At 32.8% G+C, this 21,962-nt stretch overlaps 13 non-coding genes across 13 annotated transcripts; all 13 read left to right on the top strand.

Annotated features, from left to right (window-relative positions):
* Positions 1 to 680: 680 nt before the first annotated feature.
* TRNAI-AAU (transfer RNA isoleucine (anticodon AAU)) lies at positions 681 to 753 on the top strand. Its single transcript has one exon. It is a non-coding gene; the product is annotated as a tRNA-Ile (tRNA).
* Positions 754 to 2,334: 1,581 nt separating this feature from the next.
* TRNAI-AAU (transfer RNA isoleucine (anticodon AAU)) lies at positions 2,335 to 2,408 on the top strand. The gene has a single exon. It is a non-coding gene; the product is annotated as a tRNA-Ile (tRNA).
* Positions 2,409 to 3,999: 1,591 nt separating this feature from the next.
* TRNAI-AAU (transfer RNA isoleucine (anticodon AAU)) lies at positions 4,000 to 4,073 on the top strand. Its single transcript has one exon. It is a non-coding gene; the product is annotated as a tRNA-Ile (tRNA).
* A 1,582-nt stretch (positions 4,074 to 5,655) lies between these two features.
* Positions 5,656 to 5,729, top strand: TRNAI-AAU (transfer RNA isoleucine (anticodon AAU)). The gene has a single exon. It is a non-coding gene; the product is annotated as a tRNA-Ile (tRNA).
* Positions 5,730 to 7,308: 1,579 nt separating this feature from the next.
* TRNAI-AAU (transfer RNA isoleucine (anticodon AAU)) lies at positions 7,309 to 7,382 on the top strand. The gene has a single exon. It is a non-coding gene; the product is annotated as a tRNA-Ile (tRNA).
* A 1,589-nt stretch (positions 7,383 to 8,971) lies between these two features.
* On the top strand, positions 8,972 to 9,045 carry TRNAI-AAU (transfer RNA isoleucine (anticodon AAU)). The gene has a single exon. It is a non-coding gene; the product is annotated as a tRNA-Ile (tRNA).
* Positions 9,046 to 10,639: 1,594 nt separating this feature from the next.
* On the top strand, positions 10,640 to 10,713 carry TRNAI-AAU (transfer RNA isoleucine (anticodon AAU)). The gene has a single exon. It is a non-coding gene; the product is annotated as a tRNA-Ile (tRNA).
* A 1,586-nt stretch (positions 10,714 to 12,299) lies between these two features.
* Positions 12,300 to 12,373, top strand: TRNAI-AAU (transfer RNA isoleucine (anticodon AAU)). Its single transcript has one exon. It is a non-coding gene; the product is annotated as a tRNA-Ile (tRNA).
* Positions 12,374 to 13,967: 1,594 nt separating this feature from the next.
* Positions 13,968 to 14,041, top strand: TRNAI-AAU (transfer RNA isoleucine (anticodon AAU)). The gene has a single exon. It is a non-coding gene; the product is annotated as a tRNA-Ile (tRNA).
* A 1,587-nt stretch (positions 14,042 to 15,628) lies between these two features.
* On the top strand, positions 15,629 to 15,702 carry TRNAI-AAU (transfer RNA isoleucine (anticodon AAU)). The gene has a single exon. It is a non-coding gene; the product is annotated as a tRNA-Ile (tRNA).
* Positions 15,703 to 17,287: 1,585 nt separating this feature from the next.
* TRNAI-AAU (transfer RNA isoleucine (anticodon AAU)) lies at positions 17,288 to 17,361 on the top strand. The gene has a single exon. It is a non-coding gene; the product is annotated as a tRNA-Ile (tRNA).
* A 1,589-nt stretch (positions 17,362 to 18,950) lies between these two features.
* Positions 18,951 to 19,024, top strand: TRNAI-AAU (transfer RNA isoleucine (anticodon AAU)). The gene has a single exon. It is a non-coding gene; the product is annotated as a tRNA-Ile (tRNA).
* A 1,585-nt stretch (positions 19,025 to 20,609) lies between these two features.
* On the top strand, positions 20,610 to 20,683 carry TRNAI-AAU (transfer RNA isoleucine (anticodon AAU)). The gene has a single exon. It is a non-coding gene; the product is annotated as a tRNA-Ile (tRNA).
* The last annotated feature ends 1,279 nt before the right edge of the window (positions 20,684 to 21,962 follow it).

The following is a 21,962-nucleotide window of genomic DNA, read 5'->3' as shown; positions in this document are numbered from 1 at the left end:
CATATTTGCATATCAGCCACTTACAATTGTTTCAAGCTTTATAACAGAGGACTGCCTTTTTTATAGACCAAGGGTGAAAGTCTCTTGTGAGTTAAGTCTGATAATGACATCACAATTTGTAAATTAAGCTATAGTATGATTACAGAGTGTAGACTGAATAAAAAGTGCTTTCCTATGGATTGAAGTTTGTATTTTCTTAAGCTTTGCATTCCAAAATGGGCTAGCATTCTTTATTTCCAATGGGCACATTAAGCTACTTCCCCAATATATATTTTTTTGTGTTAAAAGTTATTCATACACAACTTGGTAAAACATACTAAATTTAATACATAATGGATTACATCCTGGGATTATCTTTTTCAACAATCTGTAAATTTACAATTAAAAATTGTGTATTAGATTTTTTAGATTGATTTTGCTTAGATTTGCATATACTCCTTGTCTAAATTGTCTATTTTTATACTATTAGTAGATGCCTTAATCTTTGTTATTATCCTATCTAATATTTATTTTTATTTTGTAATGTGGAAAGAAACTGGAGCATTTTTATGATACCCATGCTTCAAGTGACTCTATGGCTTAAGCTTTTTTTTTTAAAAATGAAATGCTATAAAAACAAAATATGATCTGTGCTTTGAGGTACATTTGCCAGTTTTGTGTTTGCTTGCAGTAACATCTGTGGCCGGTTAGCTCAGTTGGTTAGAGCGTGGTGCTAATAACGCCAAGGTCACGGGTTCGATCCCGTATGGGCCATTTGCTTTTCTTGATGGACAAGAATGGAATAAGCTCATCGGTGGAGTGCATGAATACTTGAAAACATCATAGACACATATATCACAAAATCTCTTCAAATACATATCAGAAGCCAGTGGGATTGTCATCCTTTGGCTGATGAAGATTTTTCTCTACATGGCTCAGTGACTTTTGTCCCAAATCAAGCAATATGGCATAACTAAGATATGCAAGGGCAAATTAAATAGTTATTATATTGCTGCTCAAACATAGAGGGCACTAGGTGTTACTAGAAGAAGAAGAAGATATGTGCTCCCCTCTCATTAGTGCACACTGAAGTAAAAAAAAATGGAGAATTTCTAAAGACCAGAGCACAAGTAATGGATCTCTGCATTCTTATTGCATCTTTTATTATTTCCAAATATTTGACATACTTCTGATTTGATAAGTTTAAAAATGAGTTTAAACAAAGGACACCACTGAAGATGATGGAATTTATATGAATTTTAAATGAAGATTTGCAATACTCATACATTGAATGAAACTGGAGCTTTGAACAAAAGGAAAATAAACAATGTTAGCTCCCACGAGATATGAATTCAGATTACTAGATTCAAAGTCCAGGGTGCTAACAATTACACCATGGAACCCTCACCTGAGCAATGGCATCTACTGAAGTGCGCTCATCTTTTAAATGCAAAGAAAAGAAATTCAATACTTTATATATATTATTTCAAGTTTCTAATAAGCTCAGGGATGCAATAGGTATTATGTAGAATATTTGTCCAAACCCAATGATAATATATAAAAAGTAACCTATTTTTTAAAGGAGAAGATAGATACTAGAAACCTAAATGCCTAGGACCAATTTCAGTTGGAGCATCACCCCTTATGTTATCCTAGCATTGAATTGACAGTTTTTCTGTATTTCCATATCAGCCACTTACAATTGTTTCAAGCTTTATAACAGAGGACTGCCTTTTTTATAGACCAAGGATGAAAGTCTCTTGTGAGTTAAGTCTGATAATGACATCACAATTTGTAAATTAAGCTATAGTATGATTACAGAGTGTAGACTGAATAAAAAGTGCTTTCCTATGGATTGAAGTTTGTATTTTCTTAAGCTTTGCATTCCAAAATGGGCTAGCATTCTTTATTTCCAATGGGCACATTAAGCTACTTCCCCAATATATATTTTTTTGTGTTAAAAGTTATTCATACACAACTTGGTAAAACATACTAAATTTAATACATAATGGATTACATCCTGGGATTATCTTTTTCAACAATCTGTAAATTTACAATTAAAAATTGTGTATTAGATTTTTTAGATTGATTTTGCTTAGATTTGCATATACTCCTTGTCTAAATTGTCTATTTTTATACTATTAGTAGATGCCTTAATCTTTGTTATTATCCTATCTAATATTTATTTTTATTTTGTAATGTGGAAAGAAACTGGAGCATTTTTATGATACCCATGCTTCAAGTGACTCTATGGCTTAAGCTTTTTTTTGAAAAATGAAATGCTATAAAAACAAAATATGATCTGTGCTTTGAGGTACATTTGCCAGTTTTGTGTTTGCTTGCAGTAACATCTGTGGCCAGGTAGCTCAGTTGGTTAGAGCGTGGTGCTAATAACGCCAAGGTCACGGGTTCGATCCCCGTATGGGCCGTTTGCTTTTCTTGATGGACAAGAATGGAATAAGCTCATCAGTGGAGTGCATGAATACTTGAAAACATCATAGACACATATATCACAAAATCTCTTCAAATACATATCAGAAGCCAGTGGGAGTGTCATCCTTTGGCTGATGAAGATTTTTCTCTACATGGCTCAGTGACTTTTGTCTCAAATCAAGCAATATGGCATAACTAAGATATGCAAGGGCAAATTAAATAGTTATTATATTGCTGCTCAAACATAGAGGGCACTAGGTGTTACTAGAAGAAGAAGAAGATATGTGCTCCCCTCTCATTAGTGCACACTGAAGTAAAAAAAAAATGGAGAATTTCTAAAGACCAGAGCACAAGTAATGGATCTCTGCATTCTTATTGCATCTTTTCTTATTTCCAAATATTTGACATACTTCTGATTTGATAAGTTTAAAAATGAGTTTAAACAAAGGACACCACTGAAGATGATGGAATTTATATGAATTTTAAATGAAGATTTGCAATACTCATACATTGAATGAAACTGGAGCTTTGAACAAAAGGAAAATAAACAATGTTAGCTCCCACGAGATATGAATTCAGATTACTAGATTCAAAGTCCAGGGTGCTAACAATTACACCATGGAACCCTCACCTGAGCAATGGCATCTACTGAAGTGCGCTCATCTTTTAAATGCAAAGAAAAGAAATTCAATACTTTATATATATTATTTCAAGTTTCTAATAAGCTCAGGGATGCAATAGGTATTATGTAGAATATTTGTCCAAACCCAATGATAATATATAAAAAGTAACCTATTTTTTAAAGGAGAAGATAGATACTAGAAACCTAAATGCCTAGGACCAATTTCAGTTGGAGCATCACCCCTTATGTTATCCTAGCATTGAATTGACAGTTTTTCTGTATTTCCATATTTGCATATCAGCCACTTACAATTGTTTCAAGCTTTATAACAGAGGACTGCCTTTTTTATAGACCAAGGATGAAAGTCTCTTGTGAGTTAAGTCTGATAATGACATCACAATTTGTAAATTAAGCTATAGTATGATTACAGAGTGTAGACTGAATAAAAAGTGCTTTCCTATGGATTGAAGTTTGTATTTTCTTAAGCTTTGCATTCCAAAATGGGCTAGCATTCTTTATTTCCAATGGGCACATTAAGCTACTTCCCCAATATATATTTTTTTGTGTTAAAAGTTATTCATACACAACTTGGTAAAACATACTAAATTTAATACATAATGGATTACATCCTGGGATTATCTTTTTCAACAATCTGTAAATTTACAATTAAAAATTGTGTATTAGATTTTTTAGATTGATTTTGCTTAGATTTGCATATACTCCTTGTCTAAATTGTCTATTTTTATACTATTAGTAGATGCCTTAATCTTTGTTATTATCCTATCTAATATTTATTTTTATTTTGTAATGTGGAAAGAAACTGGAGCATTTTTATGATACCCATGCTTCAAGTGACTCTATGGCTTAAGCTTTTTTTTTAAAAAATGAAATGCTATAAAAACAAAATATGATCTGTGCTTTGAGGTACATTTGCCAGTTTTGTGTTTGCTTGCAGTAACATCTGTGGCCGGTTAGCTCAGTTGGTTAGAGCGTGGTGCTAATAACACCAAGGTCACGGGTTCGATCCCCGTATGGGCCATTTGCTTTTCTTGATGGACAAGAATGGAATAAGCTCATCGGTGGAGTGCATGAATACTTGAAAACATCATAGACACATATATCACAAAATCTCTTCAAATACATATCAGAAGCCAGTGGGATTGTCATCCTTTGGCTGATGAAGATTTTTCTCTACATGGCTCAGTGACTTTTGTCCCAAATCAAGCAATATGGCATAACTAAGATATGCAAGGGCAAATTAAATAGTTATTATATTGCTGCTCAAACATAGAGGGCACTAGGTGTTACTAGAAGAAGAAGAAGATATGTGCTCCCCTCTCATTAGTGCACACTGAAGTAAAAAAAAAATGGAGAATTTCTAAAGACCAGAGCACAAGTAATGGATCTCTGCATTCTTATTGCATCTTTTCTTATTTCCAAATATTTGACATACTTCTGATTTGATAAGTTTAAAAATGAGTTTAAACAAAGGACACCACTGAAGATGATGGAATTTATATGAATTTTAAATGAAGATTTGCAATACTCATACATTGAATGAAACTGGAGCTTTGAACAAAAGGAAAATAAACAATGTTAGCTCCCACGAGATATGAATTCAGATTACTAGATTCAAAGTCCAGGGTGCTAACAATTACACCATGGAACCCTCACCTGAGCAATGGCATCTACTGAAGTGCGCTCATCTTTTAAATGCAAAGAAAAGAAATTCAATACTTTATATATATTATTTCAAGTTTCTAATAAGCTCAGGGATGCAATAGGTATTATGTAGAATATTTGTCCAAACCCAATGATAATATATAAAAAGTAACCTATTTTTTAAAGGAGAAGATAGATACTAGAAACCTAAATGCCTAGGACCAATTTCAGTTGGAGCATCACCCCTTATGTTATCCTAGCATTGAATTGACAGTTTTTCTGTATTTCCATATCAGCCACTTACAATTGTTTCAAGCTTTATAACAGAGGACTGCCTTTTTTATAGACCAAGGATGAAAGTCTCTTGTGAGTTAAGTCTGATAATGACATCACAATTTGTAAATTAAGCTATAGTATGATTACAGAGTGTAGACTGAATAAAAAGTGCTTTCCTATGGATTGAAGTTTGTATTTTCTTAAGCTTTGCATTCCAAAATGGGCTAGCATTCTTTATTTCCAATGGGCACATTAAGCTACTTCCCCAATATATATTTTTTTGTGTTAAAAGTTATTCATACACAACTTGGTAAAACATACTAAATTTAATACATAATGGATTACATCCTGGGATTATCTTTTTCAACAATCTGTAAATTTACAATTAAAAATTGTGTATTAGATTTTTTAGATTGATTTTGCTTAGATTTGCATATACTCCTTGTCTAAATTGTCTATTTTTATACTATTAGTAGATGCCTTAATCTTTGTTATTATCCTATCTAATATTTATTTTTATTTTGTAATGTGGAAAGAAACTGGAGCATTTTTATGATACCCATGCTTCAAGTGACTCTATGGCTTAAGCTTTTTTTTGAAAAATGAAATGCTATAAAAACAAAATATGATCTGTGCTTTGAGGTACATTTGCCAGTTTTGTGTTTGCTTGCAGTAACATCTGTGGCCGGGTAGCTCAGTTGGTTAGAGCGTGGTGCTAATAACGCCAAGGTCACGGGTTCGATCCCCCTATGGGCCGTTTGCATTTCTTGATGGACAAGAATGGAATAAGCTCATCGGTGGAGTGCATGAATACTTGAAAACTATATATCACAAAATCTCTTCAAATACATATCAGAAGCCAGTGGGAGTGTCATCCTTTGGCTGATGAAGATTTTTCTCTACATGGCTCAGTGACTTTTGTCTCATATCAAGCAATATGGCATAACTAAGATATGCAAGGGCAAATTAAATAGTTATTATATTGCTGCTCAAACATAGAGGGCACTAGGTGTTACTAGAAGAAGAAGAAGATATGTGCTCCCCTCTCATTAGTGCACACTGAAGTAAAAAAAATGGAGAATTTCTAAAGACCAGAGCACAAGTAATGGATCTCTGCATTCTTATTGCATCTTTTCTTATTTCCAAATATTTGACATACTTCTGATTTGATAAGTTTAAAAATGAGTTTAAACAAAGGACACCACTGAAGATGATGGAATTTATATGAATTTTAAATGAAGATTTGCAATACTCATACATTGAATGAAACTGGAGCTTTGAACAAAAGGAAAATAAACAATGTTAGCTCCCACGAGATATGAATTCAGATTACTAGATTCAAAGTCCAGGGTGCTAACAATTACACCATGGAACCCTCACCTGAGCAATGGCATCTACTGAAGTGCGCTCATCTTTTAAATGCAAAGAAAAGAAATTCAATACTTTATATATATTATTTCAAGTTTCTAATAAGCTCAGGGATGCAATAGGTATTATGTAGAATATTTGTCCAAACCCAATGATAATATATAAAAAGTAACCTATTTTTTAAAGGAGAAGATAGATACTAGAAACCTAAATGCCTAGGACCAATTTCAGTTGGAGCATCACCCCTTATGTTATCCTAGCATTGAATTGACAGTTTTTCTGTATATCCATATTTGCATATCAGCCACTTACAATTGTTTCAAGCTTTATAACAGAGGACTGCCTTTTTTATAGACCAAGGATGAAAGTCTCTTGTGAGTTAAGTCTGATAATGACATCACAATTTGTAAATTAAGCTATAGTATGATTACAGAGTGTAGACTGAATAAAAAGTGCTTTCCTATGGATTGAAGTTTGTATTTTCTTAAGCTTTGCATTCCAAAATGGGCTAGCATTCTTTATTTCCAATGGGCACATTAAGCTACTTCCCCAATATATATTTTTTTGTGTTAAAAGTTATTCATACACAACTTGGTAAAACATACTAAATTTAATACATAATGGATTACATCCTGGGATTATCTTTTTCAACAATCTGTAAATTTACAATTAAAAATTGTGTATTAGATTTTTTAGATTGATTTTGCTTAGATTTGCATATACTCCTTGTCTAAATTGTCTATTTTTATACTATTAGTAGATGCCTTAATCTTTGTTATTATCCTATCTAATATTTATTTTTATTTTGTAATGTGGAAAGAAACTGGAGCATTTTTATGATACCCATGCTTCAAGTGACTCTATGGCTTAAGCTTTTTTTTTGAAAAATGAAATGCTATAAAAACAAAATATGATCTGTGCTTTGAGGTACATTTGCCAGTTTTGTGTTTGCTTGCAGTAACATCTGTGGCCGGTTAGCTCAGTTGGTTAGAGCGTGGTGCTAATAACGCCAAGGTCACGGGTTCGATCCCCGTATTGGCCATTTGCTTTTCTTGATGGACAAGAATGGAATAAGCTCATCGGTGGAGTGCATGAATACTTGAAAACATCATAGACACATATATCACAAAATCTCTTCAAATACATATCAGAAGCCAGTGGGATTGTCATCCTTTGGCTGATGAAGATTTTTCTCTACATGGCTCAGTGACTTTTGTCTCAAATCAAGCAATATGGCATAACTAAGATATGCAAGGGCAAATTAATTAGTTATTATATTGCTGCTCAAACATAGAGGGCACTAGGTGTTACTAGAAGAAGAAGAAGATATGTGCTCCCCTCTCATTAGTGCACACTGAAGTATAAAAAAATGGAGAATTTCTAAAGACCAGAGCACAAGTAATGGATCTCTGCATTCTTATTGCATCTTTTCTTATTTCCAAATATTTGACATACTTCTGATTTGATAAGTTTAAAAATGAGTTTAAACAAAGGACACCACTGAAGATGATGGAATTTATATGAATTTTAAATGAAGATTTGCAATACTCATACATTGAATGAAAATGGAGCTTTGAACAAAAGGAAAATAAACAATGTTAGCTCCCACGAGATATGAACTCAGATTACTAGATTCAAAGTCCAGGATGCTAACAATTACACCATGGAACCCTCACCTGAGCAATAACATCTACTGAAGTGCGCTCATCTTTTAAATGCAAAGAAAAGAAATTCAATACTTTATATATATTATTTCAAGTTTCTAATAAGCTCAGGGATGCAATAGGTATTATGTAGAATATTTGTCCAAACCCAATGATAATATATAAAAAGTAACCTATTTTTTAAAGGAGAAGATAGATACTAGAAACCTAAATGCCTAGGACCAATTTCAGTTGGAGCATCACTCCTTATGTTATCCTAGCATTGAATTGACAGTTTTTCTGTATTTCCATATTTGCATATCAGCCACTTACAATTGTTTCAAGCTTTATAACAGAGGACTGCCTTTTTTATAGACCAAGGATGAAAGTCTCTTGTGAGTTAAGTCTGATAATGACATCACAATTTGTAAATTAAGCTATAGTATGATTACAGAGTGTAGACTGAATAAAAAGTGCTTTCCTATGGATTGAAGTTTGTATTTTCTTAAGCTTTGCATTCCAAAATGGGCTAGCATTCTTTATTTCCAATGGGCACATTAAGCTACTTCCCCAATATATATTTTTTTGTGTTAAAAGTTATTCATACACAACTTGGTAAAACATACTAAATTTAATACATAATGGATTACATCCTGGGATTATCTTTTTCAACAATCTGTAAATTTACAATTAAAAATTGTGTATTAGATTTTTTAGATTGATTTTGCTTAGATTTGCATATACTCCTTGTCTAAATTGTCTATTTTTATACTATTAGTAGATGCCTTAATCTTTGTTATTATCCTATCTAATATTTATTTTTATTTTGTAATGTGGAAAGAAACTGGAGCATTTTTATGATACCCATGCTTCAAGTGACTCTATGGCTTAAGCTTTTTTTTGAAAAATGAAATGCTATAAAAACAAAATATGATCTGTGCTTTGAGGTACATTTGACAGTTTTGTGTTTGCTGGCAGTAATATCTGTGGCCTGTTAGCTCAGTTGGTTAGAGCGTGGTGCTAATAACGCCAAGGTCACGGGTTCGATCCCCGTATGGGCCATTTGCTTTTCTTGATGGACAAGAATGGAATAAGCTCATCGTGGAGTGCTTAAATACTTGAAAACATCATAGACACATATATCACAAAATCTCTTCAAATACATACGGTATCAGAATCCAGTGGGAGTGTCATCCTTTGGCTGATGAAGATTTTTCTCTACATGGCTCAGTGACTTTTGTCTCAAATCAAGCAATATGGCATAACTAAGATATGCAAGGGCAAATTAATAAGTTATTATAATGCTGCTCAAACATATAGGGCACTAGGTGTTACTAGAAGAAGTAGAAGATATGTGCTCCCCTCTCAGTAGTACACACTGAAGTAAAAAAAAATGGAGAATTTCTAAAGACCAGAGCACAAGTAATGGATCTCTGCATTCTTATTGCATCTTTTCTTATTTCCAAATATTTGACATACTTCTGATTTTATAAGTTTAAAAATGAGTTTAAACAAAGGACACCACTGAAGATGATGGAATTTATATGAATTTTAAATGAAGATTTGCAATACTCATACATTGAATGAAAATGGAGCTTTGAACAAAAGGAAAATAAACAATGTTAGCTCCCACGAGATATGAACTCAGATTACTAGATTCAAAGTCCAGGGTGCTAACAATTACACCATGGAACCCTCACCTGAGCAATGGCATCTACTGATGTGCGCTCATCTTTTAAATGCAAAGAAAAGAAATTCAATACTTTATATATATTATTTCAAGTTTCTAATAAGCTCAGGAATGCAATAGGTATTATGTAGAATATTTGTCCAAACCCAATGATAATATATAAAAAGTAACCTATTTTTTAAAGGAGAAGATAGATACTAGAAACCTAAATGCCTAGGACCAATTTCAGTTGGAGCATCACCCCTTATGTTATCCTAGCATTGAATTGACAGTTTTTCTGTATTTCCATATTTGCATATCAGCCACTTACAATTGTTTCAAGCTTTATAACAGAGGACTGCCTTTTTTATAGACCAAGGATGAAAGTCTCTTGTGAGTTAAGTCTGATAATGACATCACAATTTGTAAATTAAGCTATAGTATGATTACAGAGTGTAGACTGAATAAAAAGTGCTTTCCTATGGATTGAAGTTTGTATTTTCTTAAGCTTTGCATTCCAAAATGGGCTAGCATTCTTTATTTCCAATGGGCACATTAAGCTACTTCCCCAATATATATTTTTTTGTGTTAAAAGTTATTCATACACAACTTGGTAAAACATACTAAATTTAATACATAATGGATTACATCCTGGGATTATCTTTTTCAACAATCTGTAAATTTACAATTAAAAATTGTGTATTAGATTTTTTAGATTGATTTTGCTTAGATTTGCATATACTCCTTGTCTAAATTGTCTATTTTTATACTATTAGTAGATGCCTTAATCTTTGTTATTATCCTATCTAATATTTATTTTTATTTTGTAATGTGGAAAGAAACTGGAGCATTTTTATGATACCCATGCTTCAAGTGACTCTATGGCTTAAGCTTTTTTTTTGAAAAATGAAATGCTATAAAAACAAAATATGATCTGTGCTTTGAGGTACATTTGCCAGTTTTGTGTTTGCTTGCAATAACATCTGTGGCCGGTTAGCTCAGTTGGTTAGAGCGTGGTGCTAATAACGCCAAGGTCACGGGTTCGATCCCCGTATGGGCCATTTGCTTTTCTTGATGGACAAGAATGGAATAAGCTCATCGGTGGAGTGCATGAATACTTGAAAACATCATAGACACATATATCACAAAATCTCTTCAAATACATATCAGAAGCCAGTGGGATTGTCATCCTTTGGCTGATGAAGATTTTTCTCTACATGGCTCAGTGACTTTTGTCTCAAATCAAGCAATATGGCATAACTAAGATATGCAAGGGCAAATTAATTAGTTATTATATTGCTGCTCAAACATAGAGGGCACTAGGTGTTACTAGAAGAAGAAGATATGTGCTCCCCTCTCATTAGTGCACACTGAAGTAAAAAAAAATGGAGAATTTCTAAAGACCAGAGCACAAGTAAAGGATCTCTGCATTCTTATTGCATCTTTTCTTATTTCCAAATATTTGACATACTTCTGATTAGATAAGTTTAAAAATGAGTTTAAACAAAGGACACCACTGAAGATGATGGAATTTATATGAATTTTAAATGAAGATATGCAATACTCATACATTGAATGAAACTGGAGCTTTGAACAAAAGGAAAATAAACAATGTTAGCTCCCACGAGATATGAATTCAGATTACTAGATTCAAAGTCCAGGGTGCTAACAATTACACCATGGAACCCTCACCTGAGCAATGGCATCTACTGAAGTGCGCTCATCTTTTAAATGCAAAGAAAATAAATTCAATACTTTATATATATTATTTCAAGTTTCTAATAAGCTCAGGGATGCAATAGGTATTATGTAGAATATTTGTCCAAACCCAATGATAATATATAAAAAGTAACCTATTTTTTAAAGGAGAAGATAGATACTAGAAACCTAAATGCCTAGGACCAATTTCAGTTGGAGCATCACCCCTTATGTTATCCTAGCATTGAATTGACAGTTTTTCTGTATTTCCATATTTGCATATCAGCCACTTACAATTGTTTCAAGCTTTATAACAGAGGACTGCCTTTTTTATAGACCAAGGATGAAAGTCTCTTGTGAGTTAAGTCTGATAATGACATCACAATTTGTAAATTAAGCTATAGTATGATTACAGAGTGTAGACTGAATAAAAAGTGCTTTCCTATGGATTGAAGTTTGTATTTTCTTAAGCTTTGCATTCCAAAATGGGCTAGCATTCTTTATTTCCAATGGGCACATTAAGCTACTTCCCCAATATATATTTTTTTGTGTTAAAAGTTATTCATACACAACTTGGTAAAACATACTAAATTTAATACATAATGGATTACATCCTGGGATTATCTTTTTCAACAATCTGTAAATTTACAATTAAAAATTGTGTATTAGATTTTTTAGATTGATTTTGCTTAGATTTGCATATACTCCTTGTCTAAATTGTCTATTTTTATACTATTAGTAGATGCCTTAATCTTTGTTATTATCCTATCTAATATTTATTTTTATTTTGTAATGTGGAAAGAAACTGGAGCATTTTTATGATACCCATGCTTCAAGTGACTCTATGGCTTAAGCTTTTTTTTGAAAAATGAAATGCTATAAAAACAAAATATGATCTGTGCTTTGAGGTACATTTGACAGTTTTGTGTTTGCTGGCAGTAATATCTGTTGCCTGTTAGCTCAGTTGGTTAGAGCGTGGTGCTAATAACGCCAAGGTCACGGGTTCGATCCCCGTATGGGCCATTTGCTTTTCTTGATGGACAAGAATGGAATAAGCTCATCGTGGAGTGCTTAAATACTTGAAAACATCATAGACACATATATCACAAAATCTCTTCAAATACATACGGTATCAGAATCCAGTGGGAGTGTCATCCTTTGGCTGATGAAGATTTTTCTCTACATGGCTCAGTGACTTTTGTCTCAAATCAAGCAATATGGCATAACTAAGATATGCAAGGGCAAATTAATAAGTTATTATAATGCTGCTCAAACATATAGGGCACTAGGTGTTACTAGAAGAAGTAGAAGATATGTGCTCCCCTCTCAGTAGTACACACTGAAGTAAAAAAAAATGGAGAATTTCTAAAGACCAGAGCACAAGTAATGGATCTCTGCATTCTTATTGCATCTTTTCTTATTTCCAAATATTTGACATACTTCTGATTTTATAAGTTTAAAAATGAGTTTAAACAAAGGACACCACTGAAGATGATGGAATTTATATGAATTTTAAATGAAGATTTGCAATACTCATACATTGAATGAAAATGGAGCTTTGAACAAAAGGAAAATAAACAATGTTAGCTCCCACGAGATATGTACTCAGATTACTAGATTCAAAGTCCAGGGTGCTAACAATTACACCATGGAACCCTCACCTGAGCAATGGCATCTACTGAAGTGCGCTTATCTTTTAAATGCAAAGAAAAGAAATTCAATACTTTATATATATTATTTCAAGTTTCTAATAAGCTCAGGGATGCAATAGGTATTATGTAGAATATTTGTCCAAACCCAATGATAATATATAAAAAGTAACCTATTTTTTAAAGGAGAAGATAGATACTAGAAACCTAAATGCCTAGGACCAATTTCAGTTGGAGCATCACCCCTTATGTTATCCTAGCATTGAATTGACAGTTTTTCTGTATTTCCATATTTGCATATCAGCCACTTACAATTGTTTCAAGCTTTATAACAGAGGACTGCCTTTTTTATAGACCAAGGATGAAAGTCTCTTGTGAGTTAAGTCTGATAATGACATCACAATTTGTAAATTAAGCTATAGTATGATTACAGAGTGTAGACTGAATAAAAAGTGCTTTCCTATGGATTGAAGTTTGTATTTTCTTAAGCTTTGCATTCCAAAATGGGCTAGCATTCTTTATTTCCAATGGGCACATTAAGCTACTTCCCCAATATATATTTTTTTGTGTTAAAAGTTATTCATACACAACTTGGTAAAACATACTAAATTTAATACATAATGGATTACATCCTGGGATTATCTTTTTCAACAATCTGTAAATTTACAATTAAAAATTGTGTATTAGATTTTTTAGATTGATTTTGCTTAGATTTGCATATACTCCTTGTCTAAATTGTCTATTTTTATACTATTAGTAGATGCCTTAATCTTTGTTATTATCCTATCTAATATTTATTTTTATTTTGTAATGTGGAAAGAAACTGGAGCATTTTTATGATACCCATGCTTCAAGTGACTCTATGGCTTAAGCTTTTTTTTTGAAAAATGAAATGCTATAAAAACAAAATATGATCTGTGCTTTGAGGTACATTTGCCAGTTTTGTGTTTGCTTGCAGTAACATCTGTGGCCGGTTAGCTCAGTTGGTTAGAGCGTGGTGCTAATAACGCCAAGGTCACGGGTTCGATCCCCGTATGGGCCATTTGCTTTTCTTGATGGACAAGAATGGAATAAGCTCATCGTGGAGTGCTTAAATACTTGAAAGCATCATAGACACATATATCACAAAATCTCTTCAAATACATATCAGAAGCCAGTGGGAGTGTCATCCTTTGGCTGATGAAGATTTTTCTCTACATGGCTCAGTGACTTTTGTCTCAAATCAAGCAATATGGCATAACTAAGATATGCAAGGGCAAATTAATTAGTTATTATATTGCTGCTCAAACATAGAGGGCACTAGGTGTTACTAGAAGAAGAAGAAGATATGTGCTCCCCTCTCATTAGTGCACACTGAAGTAAAAAAAAATGGAGAATTTCTAAAGACCAAAGCACAAGTAATGGATCTCTGCATTCTTATTGCATCTTTTCTTATTTCCAAATATTTGACATACTTCTGATTTGATAAGTTTAAAAATGAGTTTAAACAAAGGACACCACTGAAGATGATGGAATTTATATGAATTTTAAATGAAGATTTGCAATACTCATACATTGAATGAAACTGGAGCTTTGATCAAAAGGAAAATAAACAATGTTAGCTCCCACGAGATATGAATTCAGATTACTAGATTCAAAGTCCAGGGTGCTAACAATTACACCATGGAACCCTCACCTGAGCAATGGCATCTACTGAAGTGCGCTCATCTTTTAAATGCAAAGAAAAGAAATTCAATACTTTATATTATTTCAAGTTTCTAATAAGCTCAGGGATGCAATAGGTATTATGTAGAATATTTGTCCAAACCCAATGATAATATATAAAAAGTAACCTATTTTTTAAAGGAGAAGATAGATACTAGAAACCTAAATGCCTAGGACCAATTTCAGTTGGAGCATCACCCCTTATGTTATCCTAGCATTGAATTGACAGTTTTTCTGTATTTCCATATTTGCATATCAGCCACTTACAATTGTTTCAAGCTTTATAACAGAGGACTGCCTTTTTTATAGACCAAGGATGAAAGTCTCTTGTGAGTTAAGTCTGATAATGACATCACAATTTGTAAATTAAGCTATAGTATGATTACAGAGTGTAGACTGAATAAAAAGTGCTTTCCTATGGATTGAAGTTTGTATTTTCTTAAGCTTTGCATTCCAAAATGGGCTAGCATTCTTTATTTCCAATGGGCACATTAAGCTACTTCCCCAATATATATTTTTTTGTGTTAAAAGTTATTCATACACAACTTGGTAAAACATACTAAATTTAATACATAATGGTTTACATCCTGGGATTATCTTTTTCAAAATCAATCTGTAAATTTACAATTAAAAATTGTGTATTAGATTTTTTAGATTGATTTTGCTTAGATTTGCATATACTCCTTGTCTAAATTGTCTATTTTTATACTATTAGTAGATGCCTTAATCTTTGTTATTATCCTATCTAATATTTATTTTTATTTTGTAATGTGGAAAGAAACTGGAGCATTTTTATGATACCCATGCTTCAAGTGACTCTATGGCTTAAGCTTTTTTTTGAAAAATGAAATGCTATAAAAACAAAATATGATCTGTGCTTTGAGGTACATTTGCCAGTTTTGTGTTTGCTTGCAGTAACATCTGTGGCCGGGTAGCTCAGTTGGTTAGAGCGTGGTGCTAATAACGCCAAGGTCACGGGTTTGATCCCCGTATGGGCCATTTGCTTTTCTTGATGGACAAGAATGGAATAAGCTCATCGGTGGAGTGCATGAGTACTTGAAAACATCATAGACACATATATCACAAAATCTCTTCAAATACATATCAGAAGCCAGTGGGAGTGTCATCCTTTGGCTGATGAAGATTTTTCTCTACATGGCTCAGTGACTTTTGTCTCAAATCAAGCAATATGGCATAACTAAGATATGCAAGGGCAAATTAATTAGTTATTATATTGCTGCTCAAACATAGAGGGCACTAGGTGTTACTAGAAGAAGAAGAAGATATGTGCTCCCCTCTCATTAGTGCACACTGAAGTAAAAAAAAATGGAGAATTTCTAAAGACCAAAGCACAAGTAATGGATCTCTGCATTCTTATTGCATCTTTTCTTATTTCCAAATATTTGACATACTTCTGATTTGATAAGTTTAAAAATGAGTTTAAACAAAGGACACCACTGAAGATGATGGAATTTATATGAATTTTAAATGAAGATTTGCAATACTCATACATTGAATGAAACTGGAGCTTTGATCAAAAGGAAAATAAACAATGTTAGCTCCCACGAGATATGAATTCAGATTACTAGATTCAAAGTCCAGGGTGCTAACAATTACACCATGGAACCCTCACCTGAGCAATGGCATCTACTGAAGTGCGCTCATCTTTTAAATGCAAAGAAAAGAAATTCAATACTTTATATTATTTCAAGTTTCTAATAAGCTCAGGGATGCAATAGGTATTATGTAGAATATTTGTCCAAACCCAATGATAATATATAAAAAGTAACCTATTTTTTAAAGGAGAAGATAGATACTAGAAACCTAAATGCCTAGGACCAATTTCAGTTGGAGCATCACCCCTTATGTTATCCTAGCATTGAATTGACAGTTTTTCTGTATTTCCATATTTGCATATCAGCCACTTACAATTGTTTCAAGCTTTATAACAGAGGACTGCCTTTTTTATAGACCAAGGATGAAAGTCTCTTGTGAGTTAAGTCTGATAATGACATCACAATTTGTAAATTAAGCTATAGTATGATTACAGAGTGTAGACTGAATAAAAAGTGCTTTCCTATGGATTGAAGTTTGTATTTTCTTAAGCTTTGCATTCCAAAATGGGCTAGCATTCTTTATTTCCAATGGGCACATTAAGCTACTTCCCCAATATATATTTTTTTGTGTTAAAAGTTATTCATACACAACTTGGTAAAACATACTAAATTTAATACATAATGGATTACATCCTGGGATTATCTTTTTCAACAATCTGTAAATTTACAATGAAAAATTGTGTATTAGATTTTTTAGATTGATTTTGCTTAGATTTGCATATACTCCTTGTCTAAATTGTCTATTTTTATACTATTAGTAGATGCCTTAATCTTTGTTATTATCCTATCTAATATTTATTTTTATTTTGTAATGTGGAAAGAAACTGGAGCATTTTTATGATACCCATGCTTCAAGTGACTCTATGGCTTAAGCTTTTTTTTGAAAAATGAAATGCTATAAAAACAAAATATGATCTGTGCTTTGAGGTACACTTGACAGTTTTGTGTTTGCTTGCAGTAACATCTGTGGCCGGGTAGCTCAGTTGGTTAGAGCGTGGTGCTAATAACGCCAAGGTCATGGGTTCGATCCCTGTATGGGCCATTTGCTTTTATTGATGGACAAGAATGGAATAAGCTCATCGGTGGAGTGCATGAATACTTGAAAACATCATAGACACATATATCACAAAATCTCTTCAAATACATATCAGAAGCCAGTGGGAGTGTCATCCTTTGGCTGATGAAGATTTTTCTCTACATGGCTCAGTGACTTTTGTCTCAAATCAAGCAATATGGCATAACTAAGATATGCAAGGGCAAATTAATTAGTTATTATATTGCTGCTCAAACATAGAGGGCACTAGGTGTTACTAGAAGAAGAAGAAGATATGTGCTCCCCTTTCATTAGTGCACACTGAAGTAAAAAAAAATGGAGAATTTCTAAAGACCAGAGCACAAGTAATGGATCTCTGCATTCTTATTGCATCTTTTCTTATTTCCAAATATTTGACATACTTCTGATTTGATAAGTTTAAAAATGAGTTTAAACAAAGGACACCACTGAAGATGATGGAATTTCTATGAATTTTAAATGAAGATTTGCAATACTCATACATTGAATGAAACTGGAGCTTTAAACAAAAGGAAAATAAACAATGTTAGCTCCCACGAGATATGAATTCAGATTACTAGATTCAAAGTCCAGGGTGCTAACAATTACACCATGGAACCCTCACCTGAGCAATGGCATCTACTGAAGTGCGCTCATCTTTTAAATGCAAAGAAAAGAAATTCAATACTTTATATATATTATTTCAAGTTTCTAATAAGCTCAGGGATGCAATAGGTATTATGTAGAATATTTGTCCAAACCCAATGATAATATATAAAAAGTAACCTATTTTTTAAAGGAGAAGATAGATACTAGAAACCTAAATGCCTAGGACCAATTTCAGTTGGAGCATCACCCCTTATGTTATCCTAGCATTGAATTGACAGTTTTTCTGTATTTCCATATTTGCATATCAGCCACTTACAATTGTTTCAAGCTTTATAACAGAGGACTGCCTTTTTTATAGACCAAGGATGAAAGTCTCTTGTGAGTTAAGTCTGATAATGACATCACAATTTGTAAATTAAGCTATAGTATGATTACAGAGTGTAGACCGAATAAAAAGTGCTTTCCTATGGATTGAAGTTTGTATTTTCTTAAGCTTTGCATTCCAAAATGGGCTAGCATTCTTTATTTCCAATGGGCACATTAAGCTACTTCCCCAATATATATTTTTTTGTGTTAAAAGTTATTCATACACAACTTGGTAAAACATACTAAATTTAATACATAATGGATTACATCCTGGGATTATCTTTTTCAACAATCTGTAAATTTACAATTAAAAATTGTGTATTAGATTTTTTAGATTGATTTTGCTTAGATTTGCATATACTCCTTGTCTAAATTGTCTATTTTTATACTATTAGTAGATGCCTTAATCTTTGTTATTATCCTATCTAATATTTATTTTTATTTTGTAATGTGGAAAGAAACTGGAGCATTTTTATGATACCCATGCTTCAAGTGACTCTATGGCTTAAGCTTTTTTTTGAAAAATGAAATGCTATAAAAACAAAATATGATCTGTGCTTTGAGGTACACTTGCCAGTTTTGTGTTTGCTTGCAGTAACATCTGTGGCCGGGTAGCTCAGTTGGTTAGAGCGTGGTGCTAATAACGCCAAGGTCACGGGTTCGATCCCTGTATGGGCCATTTGCTTTTCTTGATGGACAAGAATGGAATAAGCTCATCGGTGGAGTGCATGAATACTTGAAAACATCATAGACACATATATCACAAAATCTCTTCAAATACATATCAGAAGCCAGTGGGAGTGTCATCCTTTGGCTGATGAAGATTTTTCTCTACATGGCTCAGTGACTTTTGTCTCAAATCAAGCAATATGGCATAACTAAGATATGCAAGGGCAAATTAATTAGTTATTATATTGCTGCTCAAACATAGAGGGCACTAGGTGTTACTAGAAGAAGAAGAAGATATGTGCTCCCCTCTCATTAGTGCACACTGAAGTAAAAAAAAATGGAGAATTTCTAAAGACCAGAGCACAAGTAATGGATCTCTGCATTCTTATTGCATCTTTTCTTATTTCCAAATATTTGACATACTTCTGATTTGATAAGTTTAAAAATGAGTTTAAACAAAGGACACCACTGAAGATGATGGAATTTATATGAATTTTAAATGAAGATTTGCAATACTCATACATTGAATGAAACTGGAGCTTTAAACAAAAGGAAAATAAACAATGTTAGCTCCCACGAGATATGAATTCAGATTACTAGATTCAAAGTCCAGGGTGCTAACAATTACACCATGGAACCCTCACCTGAGCAATGGCATCTACTAAAGTGCGCTCATCTTTTAAATGCAAAGAAAAGAAATTCAATACTTTATATTATTTCAAGTTTCTAATAAGCTCAGGGATGCAATAGGTATTATGTAGAATATTTGTCCAAACCCAATGATAATATATAAAAAGTAACCTATTTTTTAAAGGAGAAGATAGATACTAGAAACCTAAATGCCTAGGACCAATTTCAGTTGGAGCATCACCCCTTATGTTATCCTAGCATTGAATTGACAGTTTTTCTGTATTTCCATATTTGCATATCAGCCACTTACAATTGTTTCAAGCTTTATAACAGAGGACTGCCTTTTTTATAGACCAAGGATGAAAGTCTCTTGTGAGTTAAGTCTGATAATGACATCACAATTTGTAAATTAAGCTATAGTATGATTACAGAGTGTAGACTGAATAAAAAGTGCTTTCCTATGGATTGAAGTTTGTATTTTCTTAAGCTTTGCATTCCAAAATGGGCTAGCATTCTTTATTTCCAATGGGCACATTAAGCTACTTCCCCAATATATATTTTTTTGTGTTAAAAGTTATTCATACACAACTTGGTAAAACATACTAAATTTAATACATAATGGATTACATCCTGGGATTATCTTTTTCAACAATCTGTAAATTTACAATTAAAAATTGTGTATTAGATTTTTTAGATTGATTTTGCTTAGATTTGCATATACTCCTTGTCTAAATTGTCTATTTTTATACTATTAGTAGATGCCTTAATCTTTGTTATTATCCTATCTAATATTTATTTTTATTTTGTAATGTGGAAAGAAACTGGAGCATTTTTATGATACCCATGCTTCAAGTGACTCTATGGCTTAAGCTTTTTTTTGAAAAATGAAATGCTATAAAAACAAAATATGATCTGTGCTTTGAGGTACATTTGCCAGTTTTGTGTTTGCTTGCAGTAACATCTGTGGCCGGTTAGTTCAGTTGGTTAGAGCGTGGTGCTAATAACGCCAAGGTCACGGGTTCGATTCCCGTATGGGCCATTTGCTTTTCTTGATGGACAAGAATGGAATAAGCTCATCGGTGGAGTGCATGAATACTTGAAAACATCATAGACACATATATCACAAAATCTCTTCAAATACATATCAGAAGCCAGTGGGAGTGTCATCCTTTGGCTGATGAAGATTTTTCTCTACATGGCTCAGTGACTTTTGTCTCAAATCAAGCAATATGGCATAACTAAGATATGCAAGGGCAAATTAATTAGTTATTATATTGCTGCTCAAACATAGAGGGCACTAGGTGTTACTAGAAGAAGAAGAAGATATGTGCTCCCCTCTCATTAGTGCACACTGAAGTAAAAAAAAATGGAGAATTTCTAAAGACCAGAGCACAAGTAATGGATCTCTGCATTCTTATTGCATCTTTTCTTATTTCCAAATATTTGACATACTTCTGATTTGATAAGTTTAAAAATGAGTTTAAACAAAGGACACCACTGAAGATGATGGAATTTATATGAATTTTAAATGAAGATTTGCAATACTCATACATTGAATGAAACTGGAGCTTTAAAAAAAAAGAAAATAAACAATGTTAGCTCCCACGAGATATGAATTCAGATTACTAGATTCAAAGTCCAGGGTGCTAACAATTACACCATGGAACCCTCACCTGAGCAATGGCATCTACTGAAGTGCGCTCATCTTTTAAATGCAAAGAAAAGAAATTCAATACTTTATATATATTATTTCAAGTTTCTAATAAGCTCAGGGATGCAATAGGTATTATGTAGAATATTTGTCCAAACCCAATGATAATATATAAAAAGTAACCTATTTTTTAAAGGAGAAGATAGATTCTAGAAACCTAAATGCCTAGGACCAATTTCAGTTGGAGCATCACCCCTTATGTTATCCTAGCATTGAATTGACAGTTTTTCTGTATTTCCATATTTGCATATCAGCCACTTACAATTGTTTCAAGCTTTATAACAGAGGACTGCCTTTTTTATAGACCAAGGATGAAAGTCTCTTGTGAGTTAAGTCTGATAATGACATCACAATTTGTAAATTAAGCTATAGTATGATTACAGAGTGTAGACTGAATAAAAAGTGCTTTCCTATGGATTGAAGTTTGTATTTTCTTAAGCTTTGCATTCCAAAATGGGCTAGCATTCTTTATTTCCAATGGGCACATTAGGCTACTTCCCCAATATATATTTTTTTGTGTTAAAAGTTATTCATACACAACTTGGTAAAACATACTAAATTTAATACATAATGGATTACATCCTGGGATTATCTTTTTCAACAATCT

The sequence above is a fragment of the Pseudophryne corroboree genome, chromosome 11, assembly GCF_028390025.1.
Source record: "Pseudophryne corroboree isolate aPseCor3 chromosome 11, aPseCor3.hap2, whole genome shotgun sequence".
In the NCBI taxonomy this organism is placed as follows: Eukaryota; Metazoa; Chordata; class Amphibia; order Anura; family Myobatrachidae; genus Pseudophryne; species Pseudophryne corroboree.
Note: the sequence above shows the minus strand (reverse complement) of the source record. Positions and strands in the feature narration are given on the sequence as shown.